General features: G+C 46.2%; 1 long non-coding RNA gene across 4 annotated transcripts in view; it reads left to right on the top strand.

The window, feature by feature from the left end:
• The first annotated feature begins 810 nt into the window (after positions 1 to 810).
• Positions 811 to 24,349, top strand: part of LOC143934631 (uncharacterized) — a 49,974-nt gene continuing 26,435 nt past the window's right edge. For all 4 annotated transcript variants that reach the window (XR_013263312.1, XR_013263314.1, XR_013263315.1 and 1 more), the window contains exon 1: positions 811 to 1,285. This is a non-coding gene — a long non-coding RNA (uncharacterized LOC143934631). The remainder of the gene's footprint in view (positions 1,286 to 24,349) is intronic.

The following is a 24,349-nucleotide window of genomic DNA, read 5'->3' on the forward strand; positions in this document are numbered from 1 at the left end:
GAGGACACTGAACATTGAAGCATGGGGATAGGGATGAGGACACTGAACATTGAAGCACAGGGATAAGGATGAGGACACTGAACATTGAAGCTCGCGGATAGGGATGAGGACACTGAACATTGAAGCACGGGGATAAGGATGGACACTGAACATTGAAGCTCGGGGATAAGGATGAGGACACTGAACATTGAAGCTCGCGGATAGGGATGAGGACACTGAACATTGAAGCACGGGGATAAGGATGGACACTGAACATTGAAGCTCGGGGATAAGGATGAGGACACTGAACATTGAAGCACGGGGATAAGGATGGACACTGAACATTGAAGCATGGGGATAGGGATGAGGACACTGAACATTGAAGCATGGGGATAGGGATGAGGACACTGAACATTGAAGCATGTAGCTCAGGATAGGCACTACAAGTCCCAGCAATGCAAAACCTACTAGGTAACAAGGGAAGTATTAGTGTTGTGACGCACGGCCCAGTGTTTGTGTTGTGTGTAACTTCACTTCCGTAACATTATGTGATGGTTTCGCTGAACTGTATTGCCGCAACTATGTTGGAACGCACGGCGCAAGTGTTTGGAACGCATCGCGCATGCGCAGTACGCAACAACGTGGCCGTGTTTGTGGTGTGTGTAACATCACTTCCGTAACATTATGTGATGGTTTCGCTGAACTGTATTGCCGAAACTATGTTGGAACGCACGGCGCGAGCGTTTGGAGCGCATCGCGCATGCGCAGTACGCAACAACGTCACTTCCGCACCATCCTGTGATAGGCATCAAACTGTGACACTACACCGGCACCCGGATGTCGGGAGGACCGGAGGGGACACCGGATATAGTCTATATATATATATATAGTGACACCTCCATGGCCCCTCTGGATACACCGCTCCTCATTGGCAGCCTGTCATGCTCATCCCATGGTTTCAGTACTTTCCAAGCCCCTGATGCAGATCAGATGTTGTGATTTCACTGACTGCTTGCTTGTTCAGTGACACAGGAAGTACTGAAGCCGGGTGAAGCCAGGCACATTAGTATTTCCTGACAGCCAGAGGGCAGAATGCAGAGTTTGCTATGACAGGTTCTCTTGTAGTCTAAGATGTAATGATTACATTCTGCCAGCAGGTGGCGGCGGAGTGCAGGAAGTTCAGCTGTAATGATCACGTTCTGCCTGTAGGTGGCGGCAGAAGGCGGAGGATGGAGGATGACGTGTGCGGCGGACAGGAGGCGCTCCCGGTGTGCGGGGGCCCCGGGGGGAGTTGGAGCCCTTCCAGGTGAGCGGGGGGCCCCGGAAATGAAGGGAGCGGTGATTGGTGGGCTGACTGCACAGTGTGGGGCTCCATAGGCCAGAGAGCGCAGGGAGGACTCTGATTGGCTGAGAGATTTCCTATACTGTCTGTGATCTCATGCTGGACTCTGATTGGCTGAGAGATTTCCTATACTGTCTTTGATCTCGGGCTGGACTCTGATTGGCTGAGAGATTTCCTATACTGTCTGTGATCTGGGGCTGGACTCTGATTGGCTGAGAGATTTCCTATACTGTCTGTGATCTCGAGCTGGACTCTGATTGGCTGAGAGATTTCCTATACTGTCTGTGATCTCATGCTGGACTCTGATTGGCTGAGAGATTTCCTATACTGTCTGTGATCTCATGCTGGACTCTGATTGGCTGAGAGATTTCCTATACTGTCTGTGATCTCATGCTGGACTCTGATTGGCTGAGAGATTTCATATACTGTCTTTGATCTCGGGCTGGACTCTGATTGGCTGAGAGATTTCCTATACTGTCTGTGATCTCATGCTGGACTCTGATTGGCTGAGAGATTTCCTATACTGTCTGTGATCTCATGCTGGACTCTGATTGGCTGAGAGATTTCATATACTGTCTGTGATCTGGGGCTGGACTCTGATTGGCTGAGAGATTTCCTATACTGTCTGTGATCTCATGCTGGACTCTGATTGGCTGAGAGATTTCCTATACTGTCTGTGATCTCGGGCTGGACTCTGATTGGCTGAGAGATTTCCTATACTGTCTGTGATCTCGGGCTGGACTCTGATTGGCTGAGAGATTTCCTATACTGTCTGTGATCTCGAGCTGGACTCTGATTGGCTGAGAGATTTCCTATACTGTCTGTGATCTCGAGCTGGACTCTGATTGGCTGAGAGATTTCCTATACTGTCTTTGATCTCATGCTGGACTCTGATTGGCTGAGAGATTTCCTATACTGTCTGTGATCTCATGCTGGACTCTGATTGGCTGAGAGATTTCCTATACTGTCTGTGATCTCATGCTGGACTCTGATTGGCTGAGAGATTTCCTATACTGTCTGTGATCTCATGCTGGACTCTGATTGGCTGAGAGATTTCCTATACTGTCTTTGATCTCGGGCTGGACTCTGATTGGCTGAGAGATTTCCTATACTGTCTGTGATCTGGGGCTGGACTCTGATTGGCTGAGAGATTTCCTATACTGTCTGTGATCTGGGGCTGGACTCTGATTGGCTGAGAGATTTCCTATACTGTCTGTGATCTCGGGCTGGACTCTGATTGGCTGAGAGATTTCCTATACTGTCTGTGATCTCGGGCTGGACTCTGATTGGCTGAGAGATTTCCTATACTGTCTGTGATCTCGGGCTGGACTCTGATTGGCTGAGAGATTTCTTATACTGTCTGTGATCTCATGCTGGACTCTGATTGGCTGAGAGATTTCCTATACTGTCTGTGATCTCATGCTGGACTCTGATTGGCTGAGAGATTTCCTATACTGTCTGTGATCTCGGGCTGGACTCTGATTGGGTGAGAGATTTCTTATACTGTCTGTGATCTCATGCTGGACTCTGATTGGCTGAGAGATTTCCTATACTGTCTTTGATCTCGGGCTGGACTCTGATTGGCTGAGAGATTTCCTATACTGTCTGTGATCTCGGGCTGGACTCTTATTGGCTGAGAGATTTCCTATACTGTCTGTGATCTCATGCTGGACTCTGATTGGCTGAGAGATTTCCTATACTGTCTGTGATCTCGGGCTGGACTCTGATTGGCTGAGAGATTTCCTATACTGTCTGTGATCTGGGGCTGGACTCTGATTGGCTGAGAGATTTCCTATACTGTCTGTGATCTCATGCTGGACTCTGATTGGCTGAGAGATTTCCTATACTGTCTGTGATCTCATGCTGGACTCTGATTGGCTGAGAGATTTCCTATACTGTCTGTGATCTCATGCTGGACTCTGATTGGCTGAGAGATTTCCTATACTGTCTGTGATCTCATGCTAGACTCTGATTGGCTGAGAGATTTCCTATACTGTCTGTGATCTCATGCTGGACTCTGGCTGAGAGATTTCCTATACTGTCTGTGATCTGGGGCTGGACTCTGATTGGCTGAGAGATTTCCTATACTGTCTGTGATCTCATGCTGGACTCTGATTGGCTGAGAGATTTCCTATACTGTCTGTGATCTCATGCTAGACTCTGATTGGCTGAGAGATTTCCTATACTGTCTGTGATCTCATGCTGGACTCTGATTGGCTGAGAGATTTCCTATACTGTCTGTGATCTCATGCTGGACTCTGATTGGCTGAGAGATTTCCTATACTGTCTGTGATCTCATGCTGGACTCTGATTGGCTGAGAGATTTCCTATACTGTCTGTGATCTCATGCTGGACTCTGATTGGCTGAGAGATTTCCTATACTGTCTGTGATCTCATGCTGGACTCTGATTGGCTGAGAGATTTCCTATACTGTCTGTGATCTGGGGCTGGACTCTGATTGGCTGAGAGATTTCCTATACTGTCTGTGATCTGGGGCTGGACTCTGGCTGAGAGATTTCCTATACTGTCTGTGATCTCATGCTGGACTCTGATTGGCTGACAGATTTCCTATACTGTCTGTGATCTCATGCTGGACTCTGGCTGAGAGATTTCCTATACTGTCTGTGATCTCATGCTAGTCTCTGATTGGCTGAGAGATTTCCTATACTGTCTGTGATCTCATGCTGGACTCTGATTGGCTGAGAGATTTCCTATACTGTCTGTGATCTGGGGCTGGACTCTGATTGGCTGAGAGATTTCCTATGCTGTCTGTGATCTCATGCTGGACTCTGGCTGAGAGATTTCCTATACTGTCTGTGATCTCATGCTAGTCTCTGATTGGCTGAGAGATTTCCTATACTGTCTGTGATCTCATGCTGGACTCTGATTGGCTGAGAGATTTCCTATACTGTCTGTGATCTCATGCTAGTCTCTGATTGGCTGAGAGATTTCCTATACTGTCTGTGATCTCATGCTGGACTCTGATTGGCTGAGAGATTTCCTATACTGTCTGTGATCTGGGGCTGGACTCTGATTGGCTGAGAGATTTCCTATACTGTCTGTGATCTCATGCTGGACTCTGATTGGCTGAGAGATTTCCTATACTGTCTGTGATCTCATGCTGGACTCTGGCTGAGAGATTTCCTATACTGGCTGTGATCTCATGCTGGACTCTGATTGGCTGAGAGATTTCCTATACTGTCTGTGATCTCATGCTGGACTCTGATTGGCTGAGAGATTTCCTATACTGTCTGTGATCTCATGCTGGACTCTGATTGGCTGAGAGATTTCCTATACTGTCTGTGATCTCATGCTGGACTCTGATTGGCTGAGAGATTTCCTATACTGTCTGTGATCTCATGCTGGACTCTGATTGGCTGAGAGATTTCTTATACTGTCTGTGATCTCATGCTGGACTCTGATTGGCTGAGAGATTTCCTATACTGTCTGTGATCTCATGCTGGACTCTGATTGGCTGAGAGATTTCCTATACTGTCTGTGATCTCATGCTGGACTCTGATTGGCTGAGAGATTTCCTATACTGTCTGTGATCTCATGCTGGACTCTGATTGGCTGAGAGATTTCCTATACTGTCTGTGATCTCATGCTGGACTCTGATTGGCTGAGAGATTTCCTATACTGTCTGTGATCTCATGCTGGACTCTGATTGGCTGAGAGATTTCCTATACTGTCTGTGATCTGGGGCTGGACTCTGATTGGCTGAGAGATTTCCTATACTGTCTGTGATCTCATGCTGGACTCTGATTGGCTGAGAGATTTCCTATACTGTCTGTGATCTCATGCTGGACTCTGATTGGCTGAGAGATTTCCTATACTGTCTGTGATCTCATGCTGGACTCTGATTGGCTGAGAGATTTCCTATACTGTCTGTGATCTGGGGCTGGACTCTGATTGGCTGAGAGATTTCCTATACTGTCTGTGATCTCATGCTGGACTCTGGCTGAGAGATTTCCTATACTGTCTGTGATCTCATCCTAGTCTCTGATTGGCTGAGAGATTTCCTATACTGTCTGTGATCTCATGCTGGACTCTGATTGGCTGAGAGATTTCCTATACTGTCTGTGATCTGGGGCTGGACTCTGATTGGCTGAGAGATTTCCTATACTGTCTGTGATCTCATGCTGGACTCTGATTGGCTGAGAGATTTCCTATACTGTCTTTGATCTCGGGCTGGACTCTGATTGGCTGAGAGATTTCCTATACTGTCTGTGATCTCATGCTGGACTCTGATTGGCTGAGAGATATCCTATACTGTCTGTGATCTCATGCTGGACTCTGGCTGAGAGATTTCCTATACTGTCTGTGATCTCATGCTGGACTCTGATTGGCTGAGAGATTTCCTATACTTTCTGTGATCTCATGCTGGACTCTGATTGGTTGAGAGATTTCCTATACTGTCTGTGATCTCATGCTGGACTCTGATTGGCTGAGAGATTTCCTATACTGTCTGTGATCTCATGCTGGACTCTGATTGGTTGAGAGATTTCCTATACTGTCTGAGATCTGGGGCTGGACTCTGATTGGCTGAGAGATTTCCTATACTGTCTGTGATCTCATGCTGGACTCTGATTGGTTGAGAGATTTCCTATACTGTCTGTGATCTGGGGCTGGACTCTGATTGGCTGAGAGATTTCCTATACTGTCTGTGATCTCATGCTGGACTCTGATTGGCTGAGAGATTTCCTATACTGTCTGTGATCTCATGCTAGACTCTGATTGGCTGAGAGATTTCCTATACTGTCTGTGATCTCATGCTGGACTCTGGCTGAGAGATTTCCTATACTGTCTGTGATCTGGGGCTGGACTCTGATTGGCTGAGAGATTTCCTATACTGTCTGTGATCTCATGCTGGACTCTGATTGGCTGAGAGATTTCCTATACTGTCTGTGATCTCATGCTAGACTCTGATTGGCTGAGAGATTTCCTATACTGTCTGTGATCTCATGCTGGACTCTGATTGGCTGAGAGATTTCCTATACTGTCTGTGATCTCATGCTGGACTCTGATTGGCTGAGAGATTTCCTATACTGTCTGTGATCTCATGCTGGACTCTGATTGGCTGAGAGATTTCCTATACTGTCTGTGATCTCATGCTGGACTCTGATTGGCTGAGAGATTTCCTATACTGTCTGTGATCTCATGCTGGACTCTGATTGGCTGAGAGATTTCCTATACTGTCTGTGATCTGGGGCTGGACTCTGATTGGCTGAGAGATTTCCTATACTGTCTGTGATCTGGGGCTGGACTCTGGCTGAGAGATTTCCTATACTGTCTGTGATCTCATGCTGGACTCTGATTGGCTGACAGATTTCCTATACTGTCTGTGATCTCATGCTGGACTCTGGCTGAGAGATTTCCTATACTGTCTGTGATCTCATGCTAGTCTCTGATTGGCTGAGAGATTTCCTATACTGTCTGTGATCTCATGCTGGACTCTGATTGGCTGAGAGATTTCCTATACTGTCTGTGATCTGGGGCTGGACTCTGATTGGCTGAGAGATTTCCTATGCTGTCTGTGATCTCATGCTGGACTCTGGCTGAGAGATTTCCTATACTGTCTGTGATCTCATGCTAGTCTCTGATTGGCTGAGAGATTTCCTATACTGTCTGTGATCTCATGCTGGACTCTGATTGGCTGAGAGATTTCCTATACTGTCTGTGATCTGGGGCTGGACTCTGATTGGCTGAGAGATTTCCTATACTGTCTGTGATCTCATGCTGGACTCTGATTGGCTGAGAGATTTCCTATACTGTCTGTGATCTCATGCTGGACTCTGGCTGAGAGATTTCCTATACTGTCTGTGATCTCATGCTGGACTCTGATTGGCTGAGAGATTTCCTATACTGGCTGTGATCTCATGCTGGACTCTGATTGGCTGAGAGATTTCCTATACTGTCTGTGATCTCATGCTGGACTCTGATTGGCTGAGAGATTTCCTATACTGTCTGTGATCTCATGCTGGACTCTGATTGGCTGAGAGATTTCCTATACTGTCTGTGATCTCATGCTGGACTCTGATTGGCTGAGAGATTTCTTATACTGTCTGTGATCTCATGCTGGACTCTGATTGGCTGAGAGATTTCCTATACTGTCTGTGATCTCATGCTGGACTCTGATTGGCTGAGAGATTTCCTATACTGTCTGTGATCTCATGCTGGACTCTGATTGGCTGAGAGATTTCCTATACTGTCTGTGATCTCATGCTGGACTCTGATTGGCTGAGAGATTTCCTATACTGTCTGTGATCTCATGCTGGACTCTGATTGGCTGAGAGATTTCCTATACTGTCTGTGATCTCATGCTGGACTCTGATTGGCTGAGAGATTTCCTATACTGTCTGTGATCTGGGGCTGGACTCTGATTGGCTGAGAGATTTCCTATACTGTCTGTGATCTCATGCTGGACTCTGATTGGCTGAGAGATTTCCTATACTGTCTGTGATCTCATGCTGGACTCTGATTGGCTGAGAGATTTCCTATACTGTCTGTGATCTCATGCTGGACTCTGATTGGCTGAGAGATTTCCTATACTGTCTGTGATCTGGGGCTGGACTCTGATTGGCTGAGAGATTTCCTATACTGTCTGTGATCTCATGCTGGACTCTGGCTGAGAGATTTCCTATACTGTCTGTGATCTCATCCTAGTCTCTGATTGGCTGAGAGATTTCCTATACTGTCTGTGATCTCATGCTGGACTCTGATTGGCTGAGAGATTTCCTATACTGTCTGTGATCTGGGGCTGGACTCTGATTGGCTGAGAGATTTCCTATACTGTCTGTGATCTCATGCTGGACTCTGATTGGCTGAGAGATTTCCTATACTGTCTTTGATCTCGGGCTGGACTCTGATTGGCTGAGAGATTTCCTATACTGTCTGTGATCTCATGCTGGACTCTGATTGGCTGAGAGATATCCTATACTGTCTGTGATCTCATGCTGGACTCTGGCTGAGAGATTTCCTATACTGTCTGTGATCTCATGCTGGACTCTGATTGGCTGAGAGATTTCCTATACTTTCTGTGATCTCATGCTGGACTCTGATTGGTTGAGAGATTTCCTATACTGTCTGTGATCTCATGCTGGACTCTGATTGGCTGAGAGATTTCCTATACTGTCTGTGATCTCATGCTGGACTCTGATTGGTTGAGAGATTTCCTATACTGTCTGAGATCTGGGGCTGGACTCTGATTGGCTGAGAGATTTCCTATACTGTCTGTGATCTCATGCTGGACTCTGATTGGTTGAGAGATTTCCTATACTGTCTGTGATCTGGGGCTGGACTCTGATTGGCTGAGAGATTTCCTATAATGTCTCTGATCTCGGGCTGGACTCTGATTGGCTGAGAGATTTCCTATACTGTCTGTGATCTCATGCTGGACTCTGATTGGCTGAGAGATTTCCTATACTGTCTGTGATCTCATGCTGGACTCTGATTGGCTGAGAGATTTCCTATACTGTCTGTGATCTCGGGCTGGACTCTGATTGGCTGAGATATTTCTTATACTGTCTGTGATCTCATGCTGGACTCTGATTGGCTGAGAGATTTCCTATACTGTCTGTGATCTGGGGCCTGACTCTGATTGGCTGAGAGATTTCCTATACTGTCTGTGATCTCATGCTGGACTCTGATTGGCTGAGAGATTTCCTATACTGTCTGTGATCTCATGCTGGACTCTGATTGGCTGAGAGATTTCCTATACTGTCTGTGATCTCGGGCTGGACTCTGATTGGCTGAGAGATTTCTTATACTGTCTGTGATCTCATGCTGGACTCTGATTGGCTGAGAGATTTCCTATACTGTCTGTGATCTCGGGCTGGACTCTGATTGGCTGAGAGATTTCCTATACTGTCTGTGATCTGGGGCTGGACTCTGATTGGCTGAGAGATTTCCTATACTGTCTGTGATCTCATGCTGGACTCTGATTGGCTGAGAGACTTCCTATACTGTCTGTGATCTCATGCTGGACTCTGATTGGCTGAGAGATTTCCTATACTGTCTGTGATCTCATGCTGGACTCTGGCTGAGAGATTTCCTATACTGTCTGTGATCTGGGGCTGGACTCTGATTGGCTGAGAGATTTCCTATACTGTCTGTGATCTCATGCTGGACTCTGATTGGCTGAGAGATTTCCTATACTGTCTGTGATCTCATGCTAGACTCTGATTGGCTGAGAGATTTCCTATACTGTCTGTGATCTTATGCTGGACTCTGATTGGCTGAGAGATTTCCTATACTGTCTGTGATCTCATGCTGGACTCTGATTGGCTGAGAGATTTCCTATACTGTCTGTGATCTCATGCTGGACTCTGATTGGCTGAGAGATTTCCTATACTGTCTGTGATCTCATGCTGGACTCTGATTGGCTGAGAGATTTCCTATACTGTCTGTGATCTCATGCTGGACTCTGATTGGCTGAGAGATTTCCTATACTGTCTGTGATCTCATGCTGGACTCTGATTGGCTGAGAGATTTCCTATACTGTCTGTGATCTGGGGCTGGACTCTGATTGGCTGAGAGATTTCCTATACTGTCTGTGATCTCATGCTGGACTCTGATTGGCTGAGAGATTTCCTATACTGTCTGTGATCTCATGCTGGACTCTGATTGGCTGAGAGATTTCCTATACTGTCTGTGATCTCATGCTGGACTCTGATTGGCTGAGAGATTTCCTATACTGTCTGTGATCTGGGGCTGGACTCTGATTGGCTGAGAGATTTCTTATACTGTCTGTGATCTCATGCTGGACTCTGATTGGCTGAGAGATTTCCTATACTGTCTGTGATCTCGGGCTGGACTCTGATTGGCTGAGAGATTTCCTATACTGTCTGTGATCTGGGGCTGGACTCTGATTGGCTGAGAGATTTCCTATACTGTCTGTGATCTCATGCTGGACTCTGATTGGCTGAGAGATTTCCTATACTGTCTGTGATCTCATGCTGGACTCTGATTGGCTGAGAGATTTCCTATACTGTCTGTGATCTCATGCTAGACTCTGATTGGCTGAGAGATTTCCTATACTGTCTGTGATCTCATGCTGGACTCTGGCTGAGAGATTTCCTATACTGTCTGTGATCTGGGGCTGGACTCTGATTGGCTGAGAGATTTCCTATACTGTCTGTGATCTCATGCTGGACTCTGATTGGCTGAGAGATTTCCTATACTGTCTGTGATCTCATGCTGGACTCTGATTGGCTGAGAGATTTCCTATACTGTCTGTGATCTCATGCTGGACTCTGATTGGCTGAGAGATTTCCTATACTGTCTGTGATCTCATGCTGGACTCTGATTGGCTGAGAGATTTCCTATACTGTCTGTGATCTGGGGCTGGACTCTGATTGGCTGAGAGATTTCCTATACTGTCTGTGATCTCATGCTGGACTCTGGCTGAGAGATTTCCTATACTGTCTGTGATCTCATGCTAGTCTCTGATTGGCTGAGAGATTTCCTATACTGTCTGTGATCTCATGCTGGACTCTGATTGGCTGAGAGATTTCCTATACTGTCTGTGATCTGGGGCTGGACTCTGATTGGCTGAGAGATTTCCTATACTGTCTGTGATCTCATGCTGGACTCTGATTGGCTGAGAGATTTCCTATACTGTCTTTGATCTCGGGCTGGACTCTGATTGGCTGAGAGATTTCCTATACTGTCTGTGATCTCATGCTGGACTCTGATTGGCTGAGAGATATCCTATACTGTCTGTGATCTCATGCTGGACTCTGATTGGCTGAGAGATTTCCTATACTGTCTGTGATCTCATGCTGGACTCTGATTGGCTGAGAGATTTCCTATACTGTCTGTGATCTCATGCTAGACTCTGATTGGCTGAGAGATTTCCTATACTTTCTGTGATCTCATGCTGGACTCTGATTGGCTGAGAGATTTCCTATACTGTCTGTGATCTCATGCTGGACTCTGATTGGCTGAGAGATTTCCTATACTGTCTTTGATCTCGGGCTGGACTCTGATTGGCTGAGAGATTTCCTATACTGTCTGTGATCTCATGCTGGACTCTGATTGGCTGAGAGATTTCCTATACTGTCTGTGATCTCATGCTGGACTCTGATTGGCTGAGAGATTTCCTATACTGTCTGTGATCTCATGCTGGACTCTGATTGGCTGAGAGATTTCCTATACTGTCTGTGATCTCATGCTGGACTCTGATTGGCTGAGAGATTTCCTATACTGTCTGTGATCTGGGGCTGGACTCTGATTGGCTGAGAGATTTCCTATACTGTCTGTGATCTCATGCTGGACTCTGATTGGCTGAGAGATTTCCTATACTGTCTGTGATCTCATGCTGGACTCTGATTGGCTGAGTGATTTCCTATACTGTCTGTGATCTCATGCTGGACTCTGATTGGCTGAGAGATTTCCTATACTGTCTGTGATCTCATGCTGGACTCTGATTGGTTGAGAGATTTCCTATACTGTCTGTGATCTGGGGCTGGACTCTGATTGGCTGAGAGATTTCCTATACTGTCTGTGATCTCATGCTGGACTCTGATTGGTTGAGAGATTTCCTATACTGTCTGTGATCTGGGGCTGGACTCTGATTGGCTGAGAGATTTCCTATAATGTCTTTGATCTCGGGCTGGACTCTGATTGGCTGAGAGATTTCCTATACTGTCTGTGATCTCATGCTGGACTCTGATTGGCTGAGAGATTTCCTATACTGTCTGTGATCTCATGCTGGACTCTGATTGGCTGAGAGATTTCCTATACTGTCTGTGATCTCGGGCTGGACTCTGATTGGCTGAGATATTTCTTATACTGTCTGTGATCTCATGCTGGACTCTGATTGGCTGAGAGATTTCCTATACTGTCTGTGATCTGGGGCCTGACTCTGATTGGCTGAGAGATTTCCTATACTGTCTGTGATCTCGGGCTGGACTCTGATTGGCTGAGAGATTTCTTATACTGTCTGTGATCTCATGCTGGACTCTGATTGGCTGAGAGATTTCCTATACTGTCTGTTATCTCGGGCTGGACTCTGATTGGCTGAGAGATTTCCTATACTGTCTGTGATCTGGGGCTGGACTCTGATTGGCTGAGAGATTTCCTATACTGTCTGTGATCTCATGCTGGACTCTGATTGGCTGAGAGACTTCCTATACTGTCTGTGATCTCATGCTGGACTCTGATTGGCTGAGAGATTTCCTATACTGTCTGTGATCTCATGCTGGACTCTGATTGGCTGAGAGATTTCCTATACTGTCTGTGATCTCATGCTAGACTCTGATTGGCTGAGAGATTTCCTATACTGTCTGTGATCTCATGCTGGACTCTGGCTGAGAGATTTCCTATACTGTCTGTGATCTGGGGCTGGACTCTGATTGGCTGAGAGATTTCCTATACTGTCTGTGATCTCATGCTGGACTCTGATTGGCTGAGAGATTTCCTATACTGTCTGTGATCTCATGCTAGACTCTGATTGGCTGAGAGATTTCCTATACTGTCTGTGATCTTATGCTGGACTCTGATTGTCTGAGAGATTTCCTATACTGTCAGTGATCTCATGCTGGACTCTGATTGGCTGAGAGATTTCCTATACTGTCTGTGATCTCATGCTGGACTCTGATTGGCTGAGAGATTTCCTATACTGTCTGTGATCTCATGCTGGACTCTGATTGGCTGAGAGATTTCCTATACTGTCTGTGATCTCATGCTGGACTCTGATTGGCTGAGAGATTTCCTATACTGTCTGTGATCTCATGCTGGACTCTGATTGGCTGAGAGATTTCCTATACTGTCTGTGATCTGGGGCTGGACTCTGATTGGCTGAGAGATTTCCTATACTGTCTGTGATCTCATGCTGGACTCTGATTGGCTGAGAGATTTCCTATACTGTCTGTGATCTCATGCTGGACTCTGATTGGCTGAGAGATTTCCTATACTGTCTGTGATCTCATGCTGGACTCTGATTGGCTGAGAGATTTCCTATACTGTCTGTGATCTGGGGCTGGACTCTGATTGGCTGAGAGATTTCCTATACTGTCTGTGATCTGGGGCTGGACTCTGGCTGAGAGATTTCCTATACTGTCTGTGATCTCATGCTGGACTCTGATTGGCTGACAGATTTCCTATACTGTCTGTGATCTCATGCTGGACTCTGATTGGCTGAGAGATTTCCTATACTGTCTGTGATCTCATGCTAGTCTCTGATTGGCTGAGAGATTTCCTATACTGTCTGTGATCTCATGCTGGACTCTGATTGGCTGAGAGATTTCCTATACTGTCTGTGATCTGGGGCTGGACTCTGATTGGCTGAGAGCTTTCCTATACTGTCTGTGATCTCGGGCTGGACTCTGGCTGAGAGATTTCCTATACTGTCTGTGATCTCATGCTAGTCTCTGATTGGCTGAGAGATTTCCTATACTGTCTGTGATCTCATGCTGGACTCTGATTGGCTGAGAGATTTCCTATACTGTCTGTGGTCTGGGGCTGGACTCTGATTGGCTGAGAGCTTTCCTATGCTGTCTGTGATCTCATGCTGGACTCTGGCTGAGAGATTTCCTATACTGTCTGTGATCTCATGCTAGTCTCTGATTGGCTGAGAGATTTCCTATACTGTCTGTGATCTCATGCTGGACTCTGATTGGCTGAGAGATTTCCTATACTGTCTGTGATCTGGGGCTGGACTCTGATTGGCTGAGAGATTTCCTATACTGTCTGTGATCTCATGCTGGACTCTGGCTGAGAGATTTCCTATACTGTCTGTGATCTCATGCTGGACTCTGATTGGCTGAGAGATTTCCTATACTGTCTGTGATCTCATGCTGGACTCTGGCTGAGAGATTTCCTATACTGGCTGTGATCTCATGCTGGACTCTGATTGGCTGAGAGATTTCCTATACTGTCTGTGATCTCATGCTGGACTCTGATTGGCTGAGAGATTTCCTATACTGTCTGTGATCTCATGCTGGACTCTGATTGGCTGAGAGATTTCCTATACTGTCTGTGATCTCGAGCTGGACTCTGATTGGCTGAGAGATTTCCTATACTGTCTGTGATCTCATGCTGGACTCTGATTGGCTGAGAGATTTCTTATACTGTCTGTGATCTCGGGCTGGACTCTGATTGGCCGAGAGATTTCCTATACTGTCTGTGATCTCATGCTGGACTCTGATTGGCTGAGAGATTTCCTATACTGTCTGTGATCTCATGCTGGACTCTGATTGGCTGAGAGATTTCCTATACTGTCTGTGATCTCATGCTGGACTCTGATTGGCTGAGAGATTTCCTATACTGTCTGTGATCTCATGCTGGACTCTGATTGGCTGAGAGATTTCCTATACTGTCTGTGATCTCATGCTGGACTCTGATTGGCTGAGAGATTTCCTATACTGTCTGTGATCTGGGGCTGGACTCTGATTGGCTGAGAGATTTCCTATACTGTCTATGATCTCATGCTAGTCTCTGATTGGCTGAGAGATTTCCTATACTGTCTGTGATCTCATGCTGGACTCTGATTGGCTGAGAGATTTCCTATACTGTCTGTGATCTCATGCTGGACTCTGATTGGCTGAGAGATTTCCTATACTGTCTTTGATCTCGGGCTGGACTCTGATTGGCTGAGAGATTTCCTATACTGTCTGTGATCTCATGCTAGACTCTGATTGGCTGAGAGATTTCCTATACTGTCTGTGATCTCATGCTGGACTCTGATTGGCTGAGAGATTTCCTATACTGTCTGTGATCTCGGGCTGGACTCTGATTGGCTGAGAGATTTCTTATACTGTCTGTGATCTCGGGCTGGACTCTGATTGGCTGAGAGATTTCCTATACTGTCTGTGATCTGGGGCTGGACTCTGATTGGCTGAGAGATTTCTTATACTGTCTGTGATCTCGGGCTGGACTCTGATTGGCTGAGAGATTTCCTATACTGTCTGTGATCTGGGGCTGGACTCTGATTGGCTGAGAGATTTCCTATACTGTCTGTGATCTCATGCTGGACTCTGATTGGCTGAGAGATTTCCTATACTGTCTGTGATCTCATGCTAGACTCTGATTGGCTGAGAGATTTCCTATACTGTCTGTGATCTCATGCTGGACTCTGATTGGCTGAGAGATTTCCTATACTGTCTGTGATCTCATGCTGGACTCTGATTGGCTGAGAGATTTCCTATACTGTCTGTGATCTCATGCTGGACTCTGATTGGCTGAGAGATTTCCTATACTGTCTGTGATCTCATGCTGGACTCTGATTGGCTGAGAGATTTCCTATACTGTCTGTGATCTCATGCTGGACTCTGATTGGCTGAGAGATTTCCTATACTGTCTGTGATCTCATGCTGGACTCTGATTGGCTGAGAGATTTCCTATACTGTCTGTGATCTCATGCTGGACTCTGATTGGCTGAGAGATTTCCTATACTGTCTGTGATCTGGGGCTGGACTCTGATTGGCTGAGAGCTTTCCTATACTGTCTGTGATCTCGGGCTGGACTCTGGCTGAGAGATTTCCTATACTGTCTGTGATCTCATGCTAGTCTCTGATTGGCTGAGAGATTTCCTATACTGTCTGTGATCTCATGCTGGACTCTGATTGGCTGAGAGATTTCCTATACTGTCTGTGATCTGGGGCTGGACTCTGATTGGCTGAGAGATTTCCTATACTGTCTGTGATCTCATGCTGGACTCTGGCTGAGAGATTTCCTATACTGTCTGTGATCTCATGCTGGACTCTGATTGGCTGAGAGATTTCCTATACTGTCTGTGATCTCATGCTGGACTCTGGCTGAGAGATTTCCTATACTGGCTGTGATCTCATGCTGGACTCTGATTGGCTGAGAGATTTCCTATACTGTCTGTGATCTCATGCTGGACTCTGATTGGCTGAGAGATTTCCTATACTGTCTGTGATCTCATGCTGGACTCTGATTGGCTGAGAGATTTCCTATACTGTCTGTGATCTCGAGCTGGACTCTGATTGGCTGAGAGATTTCCTATACTGTCTGTGATCTCATGCTGGACTCTGATTGGCTGAGAGATTTCTTATACTGTCTGTGATCTCGGGCTGGACTCTGATTGGCCGAGAGATTTCCTATACTGTCTGTGATCTCATGCTGGACTCTGATTGGCTGAGAGATTTCCTATACTGTCTGTGATCTCATGCTGGACTCTGATTGGCTGAGAGATTTCCTATACTGTCTGTGATCTCATGCTGGACTCTGATTGGCTGAGAGATTTCCTATACTGTCTGTGATCTCATGCTGGACTCTGATTGGCTGAGAGATTTCCTATACTGTCTGTGATCTCATGCTGGACTCTGATTGGCTGAGAGATTTCCTATACTGTCTGTGATCTGGGGCTGGACTCTGATTGGCTGAGAGATTTCCTATACTGTCTATGATCTCATGCTAGTCTCTGATTGGCTGAGAGATTTCCTATACTGTCTGTGATCTCATGCTGGACTCTGATTGGCTGAGAGATTTCCTATACTGTCTGTGATCTCATGCTGGACTCTGATTGGCTGAGAGATTTCCTATACTGTCTTTGATCTCGGGCTGGACTCTGATTGGCTGAGAGATTTCCTATACTGTCTGTGATCTCATGCTAGACTCTGATTGGCTGAGAGATTTCCTATACTGTCTGTGATCTCATGCTGGACTCTGATTGGCTGAGAGATTTCCTATACTGTCTGTGATCTCGGGCTGGACTCTGATTGGCTGAGAGATTTCTTATACTGTCTGTGATCTCGGGCTGGACTCTGATTGGCTGAGAGATTTCCTATACTGTCTGTGATCTGGGGCTGGACTCTGATTGGCTGAGAGATTTCTTATACTGTCTGTGATCTCGGGCTGGACTCTGATTGGCTGAGAGATTTCCTATACTGTCTGTGATCTGGGGCTGGACTCTGATTGGCTGAGAGATTTCCTATACTGTCTGTGATCTCATGCTGGACTCTGATTGGCTGAGAGATTTCCTATACTGTCTGTGATCTCATGCTAGACTCTGATTGGCTGAGAGATTTCCTATACTGTCTGTGATCTCATGCTGGACTCTGATTGGCTGAGAGATTTCCTATACTGTCTGTGATCTCATGCTGGACTCTGATTGGCTGAGAGATTTCCTATACTGTCTGTGATCTCATGCTGGACTCTGATTGGCTGAGAGATTTCCTATACTGTCTGTGATCTCATGCTGGACTCTGATTGGCTGAGAGATTTCCTATACTGTCTGTGATCTCATGCTGGACTCTGATTGGCTGAGAGATTTCCTATACTGTCTGTGATCTCATGCTGGACTCTGATTGGCTGAGAGATTTCCTATACTGTCTGTGATCTCATGCTGGACTCTGATTGGCTGAGAGATTTCCTATACTGTCTGTGATCTCATGCTGGACTCTGATTGGCTGAGAGATTTCCTATACTGTCTGTGATCTCATGCTGGACTCTGATTGGCTGAGAGATTTCCTATACTGTCTGTGATCTCATGCTGGACTCTGATTGGCTGAGAGATTTCCTATACTGTCTTTGTCTCGGGCTGGACTCTGATTGGCTGAGAGATTTCCTATACTGTCTGTGATCTCATGCTAGACTCTGATTGGCTGAGAGATTTCCTATACTGTCTGTGATCTCATGCTGGACTCTGATTGGCTGAGAGATTTCCTATACTGTCTGTGATCTCGGGCTGGACTCTGATTGGCTGAGAGATTTCTTATACTGTCTGTGATCTCGGGCTGGACTCTGATTGGCTGAGAGATTTCCTATACTGTCTGTGATCTGGGGCTGGACTCTGATTGGCTGAGAGATTTCTTATACTGTCTGTGATCTCGGGCTGGACTCTGATTGGCTGAGAGATTTCCTATACTGTCTGTGATCTGGGGCTGGACTCTGATTGGCTGAGAGATTTCCTATACTGTCTGTGATCTCATGCTGGACTCTGATTGGCTGAGAGATTTCCTATACTGTCTGTGATCTGGGGCTGGACTCTGATTGGCTGAGAGATTTCCTATACTGTCTGTGATGTGGGGCTGGACTCTGATTGGCTGAGAGATTTCCTATACTGTCTGTGATCTCATGCTGGACTCTGATTGGCTGAGAGATTTCTTATACTGTCTGTGATCTGGGGCTGGACTCTGATTGGCTGAGAGATTTCCTATACTGTCTGTGATCTCATGCTGGACTCTGATTGGCTGAGAGATTTCCTATACTGTCTGTGATCTCATGCTGGACTCTGATTGGCTGAGAGATTTCCTATACTGTCTGTGATCTGGGGCTGGACTCTGATTGGCTGAGAGATTTCCTATGCTGTCTGTGATCTCATGCTGGACTCTGATTGGCTGAGAGATTTCCTATACTGTCTGTGATCTGGGGCTGGACTCTGATTGGCTGAGAGATTTCCTATGCTGTCTGTGATCTCATGCTGGACTCTGATTGGCTGAGAGATTTCCTATACTGTCTGTGATCTGGGGCTGGACTCTGATTGGCTGAGAGATTTCCTATACTGTCTGTGATCTCATGCTGGACTCTGGCTGAGAGATTTCCTATACTGTCTGTGATCTCATGCTGGACTCTGATTGGCTGAGAGATTTCCTATAATGTCTTTGATCTCGGGCTGGACTCTGGCTGAGAGATTTCCTATACTGTCTGTGATCTCATGCTGGACTCTGATTGGCTGAGAGATTTCCTATACTGTCTGTGATCTCATGCTGGACTCTGATTGGCTGAGAGATTTCCTATACTGTCTGTGATCTCGGGCTGGACTCTGATTGGCTGAGAGATTTCTTATACTGTCTGTGATCTCGGGCTGGACTCTGATTGGCTGAGAGATTTCCTATACTGTCTGTGATCTCATGCTAGTCTCTGATTGGCTGAGAGATTTCCTATACTGTCTGTGATCTCATGCTGGACTCTGATTGGCTGAGAGATTTCCTATACTGTCTGTGATCTGGGGCTGGACTCTGATTGGCTGAGAGATTTCCTATACTGTCTGTGATCTCATGCTGGACTCTGGCTGAGAGATTTCCTATACTGTCTGTGATCTCATGCTGGACTCTGATTGGCTGAGAGATTTCCTATACTGTCTGTGATCTCATGCTGGACTCTGGCTGAGAGATTTCCTATACTGGCTGTGATCTCATGCTGGACTCTGATTGGCTGAGAGATTTCCTATACTGTCTGTGATCTCATGCTGGACTCTGATTGGCTGAGAGATTTCCTATACTGTCTGTGATCTCATGCTGGACTCTGATTGGCTGAGAGATTTCCTATACTGTCTGTGATCTCGAGCTGGACTCTGATTGGCTGAGAGATTTCCTATACTGTCTGTGATCTCATGCTGGACTCTGATTGGCTGAGAGATTTCTTATACTGTCTGTGATCTCGGGCTGGACTCTGATTGGCCGAGAGATTTCCTATACTGTCTGTGATCTCATGCTGGACTCTGATTGGCTGAGAGATTTCCTATACTGTCTGTGATCTCATGCTGGACTCTGATTGGCTGAGAGATTTCCTATACTGTCTGTGATCTCATGCTGGACTCTGATTGGCTGAGAGATTTCCTATACTGTCTGTGATCTGGGGCTGGACTCTGATTGGCTGAGAGATTTCCTATACTGTCTGTGATCTCATGCTAGTCTCTGATTGGCTGAGAGATTTCCTATACTGTCTGTGATCTCATGCTGGACTCTGATTGGCTGAGAGATTTCCTATACTGTCTGTGATCTCATGCTGGACTCTGATTGGCTGAGAGATTTCCTATACTGTCTTTGATCTCGGGCTGGACTCTGATTGGCTGAGAGATTTCCTATACTGTCTGTGATCTCATGCTAGACTCTGATTGGCTGAGAGATTTCCTATACTGTCTGTGATCTCATGCTGGACTCTGATTGGCTGAGAGATTTCCTATACTGTCTGTGATCTCGGGCTGGACTCTGATTGGCTGAGAGATTTCTTATACTGTCTGTGATCTCGGGCTGGACTCTGATTGGCTGAGAGATTTCCTATACTGTCTGTGATCTGGGGCTGGACTCTGATTGGCTGAGAGATTTCTTATACTGTCTGTGATCTCGGGCTGGACTCTGATTGGCTGAGAGATTTCCTATACTGTCTGTGATCTGGGGCTGGACTCTGATTGGCTGAGAGATTTCCTATACTGTCTGTGATCTCATGCTGGACTCTGATTGGCTGAGAGATTTCCTATACTGTCTGTGATCTCATGCTGGACTCTGATTGGCTGAGAGATTTCCTATACTGTCTGTGATCTCATGCTGGACTCTGATTGGCTGAGAGATTTCCTATACTGTCTGTGATCTCATGCTGGACTCTGATTGGCTGAGAGATTTCCTATACTGTCTGTGATCTCATGCTGGACTCTGATTGGCTGAGAGATTTCCTATACTGTCTGTGATCTCATGCTGGACTCTGATTGGCTGAGAGATTTCCTATACTGTCTGTGATCTCATGCTGGACTCTGATTGGCTGAGAGATTTCCTATACTGTCTGTGATCTCATGCTGGACTCTGATTGGCTGAGAGATTTCCTATACTGTCTGTGATCTCATGCTGGACTCTGATTGGCTGAGAGATTTCCTATACTGTCTGTGATCTCATGCTGGACTCTGATTGGCTGAGAGATTTCCTATACTGTCTGTGATCTGGGGCTGGACTCTGATTGGCTGAGAGATTTCCTATACTGTCTGTGATCTCATGCTAGTCTCTGATTGGCTGAGAGATTTCCTATACTGTCTGTGATCTCATGCTGGACTCTGATTGGCTGAGAGATTTCCTATACTGTCTGTGATCTCATGCTGGACTCTGATTGGCTGAGAGATTTCCTATACTGTCTTTGATCTCGGGCTGGACTCTGATTGGCTGAGAGATTTCCTATACTGTCTGTGATCTCATGCTAGACTCTGATTGGCTGAGAGATTTCCTATACTGTCTGTGATCTCATGCTGGACTCTGATTGGCTGAGAGATTTCCTATACTGTCTGTGATCTCGGGCTGGACTCTGATTGGCTGAGAGATTTCCTATACTGTCTGTGATCTGGGGCTGGACTCTGATTGGCTGAGAGATTTCTTATACTGTCTGTGATCTCGGGCTGGACTCTGATTGGCTGAGAGATTTCCTATACTGTCTGTGATCTGGGGCTGGACTCTGATTGGCTGAGAGATTTCCTATACTGTCTGTGATCTCATGCTGGACTCTGATTGGCTGAGAGATTTCCTATACTGTCTGTGATCTCATGCTAGACTCTGATTGGCTGAGAGATTTCCTATACTGTCTGTGATCTCATGCTGGACTCTGATTGGCTGAGAGATTTCCTATACTGTCTGTGATCTCATGCTGGACTCTGATTGGCTGAGAGATTTCCTATACTGTCTGTGATCTCATGCTGGACTCTGATTGGCTGAGAGATTTCCTATACTGTCTGTGATCTCATGCTGGACTCTGATTGGCTGAGAGATTTCCTATACTGTCTGTGATCTCATGCTGGACTCTGATTGGCTGAGAGATTTCCTATACTGTCTGTGATCTCATGCTGGACTCTGATTGGCTGAGAGATTTCCTATACTGTCTGTGATCTGGGGCTGGACTCTGATTGGCTGAGAGATTTCCTATACTGTCTGTGATCTCATGCTGGACTCTGATTGGCTGAGAGATTTCTTATACTGTCTGTGATCTGGGGCTGGACTCTGATTGGCTGAGAGATTTCCTATACTGTCTGTGATCTCATGCTGGACTCTGGCTGAGAGATTTCCTATACTGTCTGTGATCTCATGCTGGACTCTGATTGGCTGAGAGATTTCCTATACTGTCTGTGATCTCATGCTGGACTCTGATTGGCTGAGAGATTTCCTATACTGTCTGTGATCTCGGGCTGGACTCTGATTGGCTGAGAGATTTCTTATACTGTCTGTGATCTCGGGCTGGACTCTGATTGGCTGAGAGATTTCCTATACTGTCTGTGATCTCATGCTAGTCTCTGATTGGCTGAGAGATTTCCTATACTGTCTGTGATCTCATGCTGGACTCTGATTGGCTGAGAGATTTCCTATACTGTCTGTGATCTGGGGCTGGACTCTGATTGGCTGAGAGATTTCCTATACTGTCTGTGATCTCATGCTGGACTCTGGCTGAGAGATTTCCTATACTGGCTGTGATCTCATGCTGGACTCTGATTGGCTGAGAGATTTCCTATACTGTCTGTGATCTCATGCTGGACTCTGATTGGCTGAGAGATTTCCTATACTGTCTGTGATCTCATGCTGGACTCTGATTGGCTGAGAGATTTCCTATACTGTCTGTGATCTCGAGCTGGACTCTGATTGGCTGAGAGATTTCCTATACTGTCTGTGATCTCATGCTGGACTCTGATTGGCTGAGAGATTTCTTATACTGTCTGTGATCTCGGGCTGGACTCTGATTGGCTGAGAGATTTCCTATACTGTCTGTGATCTCATGCTGGACTCTGATTGGCTGAGAGATTTCCTATACTGTCTGTGATCTCATGCTGGACTCTGATTGGCTGAGAGATTTCCTATACTGTCTGTGATCTCATGCTGGACTCTGATTGGCTGAGAGATTTCCTATACTGTCTGTGATCTCATGCTGGACTCTGATTGGCTGAGAGATTTCCTATACTGTCTGTGATCTCATGCTGGACTCTGATTGGCTGAGAGATTTCCTATACTGTCTGTGATCTCATGCTGGACTCTGGCTGAGAGATTTCCTATACTGTCTGTGATCTGGGGCTGGACTCTGATTGGCTGAGAGATTTCCTATACTGTCTGTGATCTCATGCTGGACTCTGATTGGCTGAGAGATTTCCTATACTGTCTGTGATCTCATGCTGGACTCTGATTGGCTGAGAGATTTCCTATACTGTCTGTGATCTGGGGCTGGACTCTGATTGGCTGAGATTTCCTATGCTGTCTGTGATCTCATGCTGGACTCTGGCTGAGAGATTTCCTATACTGTCTGTGATCTCATACTGGACTCTGATTGGCTGAGAGATTTCCTATACTGTCTGTGATCTGGGGCTGGACTCTGGCTGAGAGATTTCCTATACTGTCTGTGATCTCATGCTAGTCTCTGATTGGCTGAGAGATTTCCTATACTGTCTGTGATCTCATGCTAGTCTCTGATTGGCTGAGAGATTTCCTATACTGTCTGTGATCTCATGCTAGTCTCTGATTGGCTGAGAGATTTCCTATACTGTCTGTGATCTCATGCTGGACTCTGATTGGCTGAGAGATTTCCTATACTGTCTGTGATCTGGGGCTGGACTCTGATTGGTTGAGAGATTTCCTATACTGTCTGTGATCTGGGTCTGGACTCTGATTGGCTGAGAGATTTCCTATACTGTCTGTGATCTCATGCTGGACTCTGATTGGCTGAGAGATTTCCTATAATGTCTTTGATCTCGGGCTGGACTCTGGCTGAGAGATTTCCTATACTGTCTGTGATCTCATGCTGGACTCTGATTGGCTGAGAGATTTCTTATACTGTCTGTGATCTCGGGCTGGACTCTGATTGGCTAAGAGATTTCCTATACTGTCTGTGATCTCATGCTGGACTCTGATTGGCTGAGAGATTTCCTATACTGTCTGTGATCTCATGCTGGACTCTGATTGGCTGAGAGATTTCCTATACTGTCTGTGATCTCATGCTGGACTCTGATTGGCTGAGAGATTTCCTATACTGTCTGTGATCTCATGCTGGACTCTGATTGGCTGAGAGATTTCCTATACTGTCTGTGATCTGGGGCTGGACTCTGATTGGCTGAGAGATTTCCTATGCTGTCTGTGATCTCATGCTGGACTCTGATTGGCTGAGAGATTTCCTATACTGTCTGTGATCTGGGGCTGGACTCTGATTGGCTGAGAGATTTCCTATGCTGTCTGTGATCTCATGCTGGACTCTGATTGGCTGAAAGATTTCCTATACTGTCTGTGATCTCATGCTGGACTCTGATTGGCTGAGAGATTTCCTATACTGTCTGTGATCTCATGCTGGACTCTGATTGGCTGAGAGATTTCCTATACTGTCTGTGATCTC

Source organism: Lithobates pipiens, unplaced genomic scaffold, assembly GCF_037356315.1.
Source record: "Lithobates pipiens isolate NorthernLeopardFrog02 unplaced genomic scaffold, aLitPip1_a1.2 Scaffold_27, whole genome shotgun sequence".
Lineage (NCBI taxonomy): Eukaryota > Metazoa > Chordata > Amphibia > Anura > Ranidae > Lithobates > Lithobates pipiens.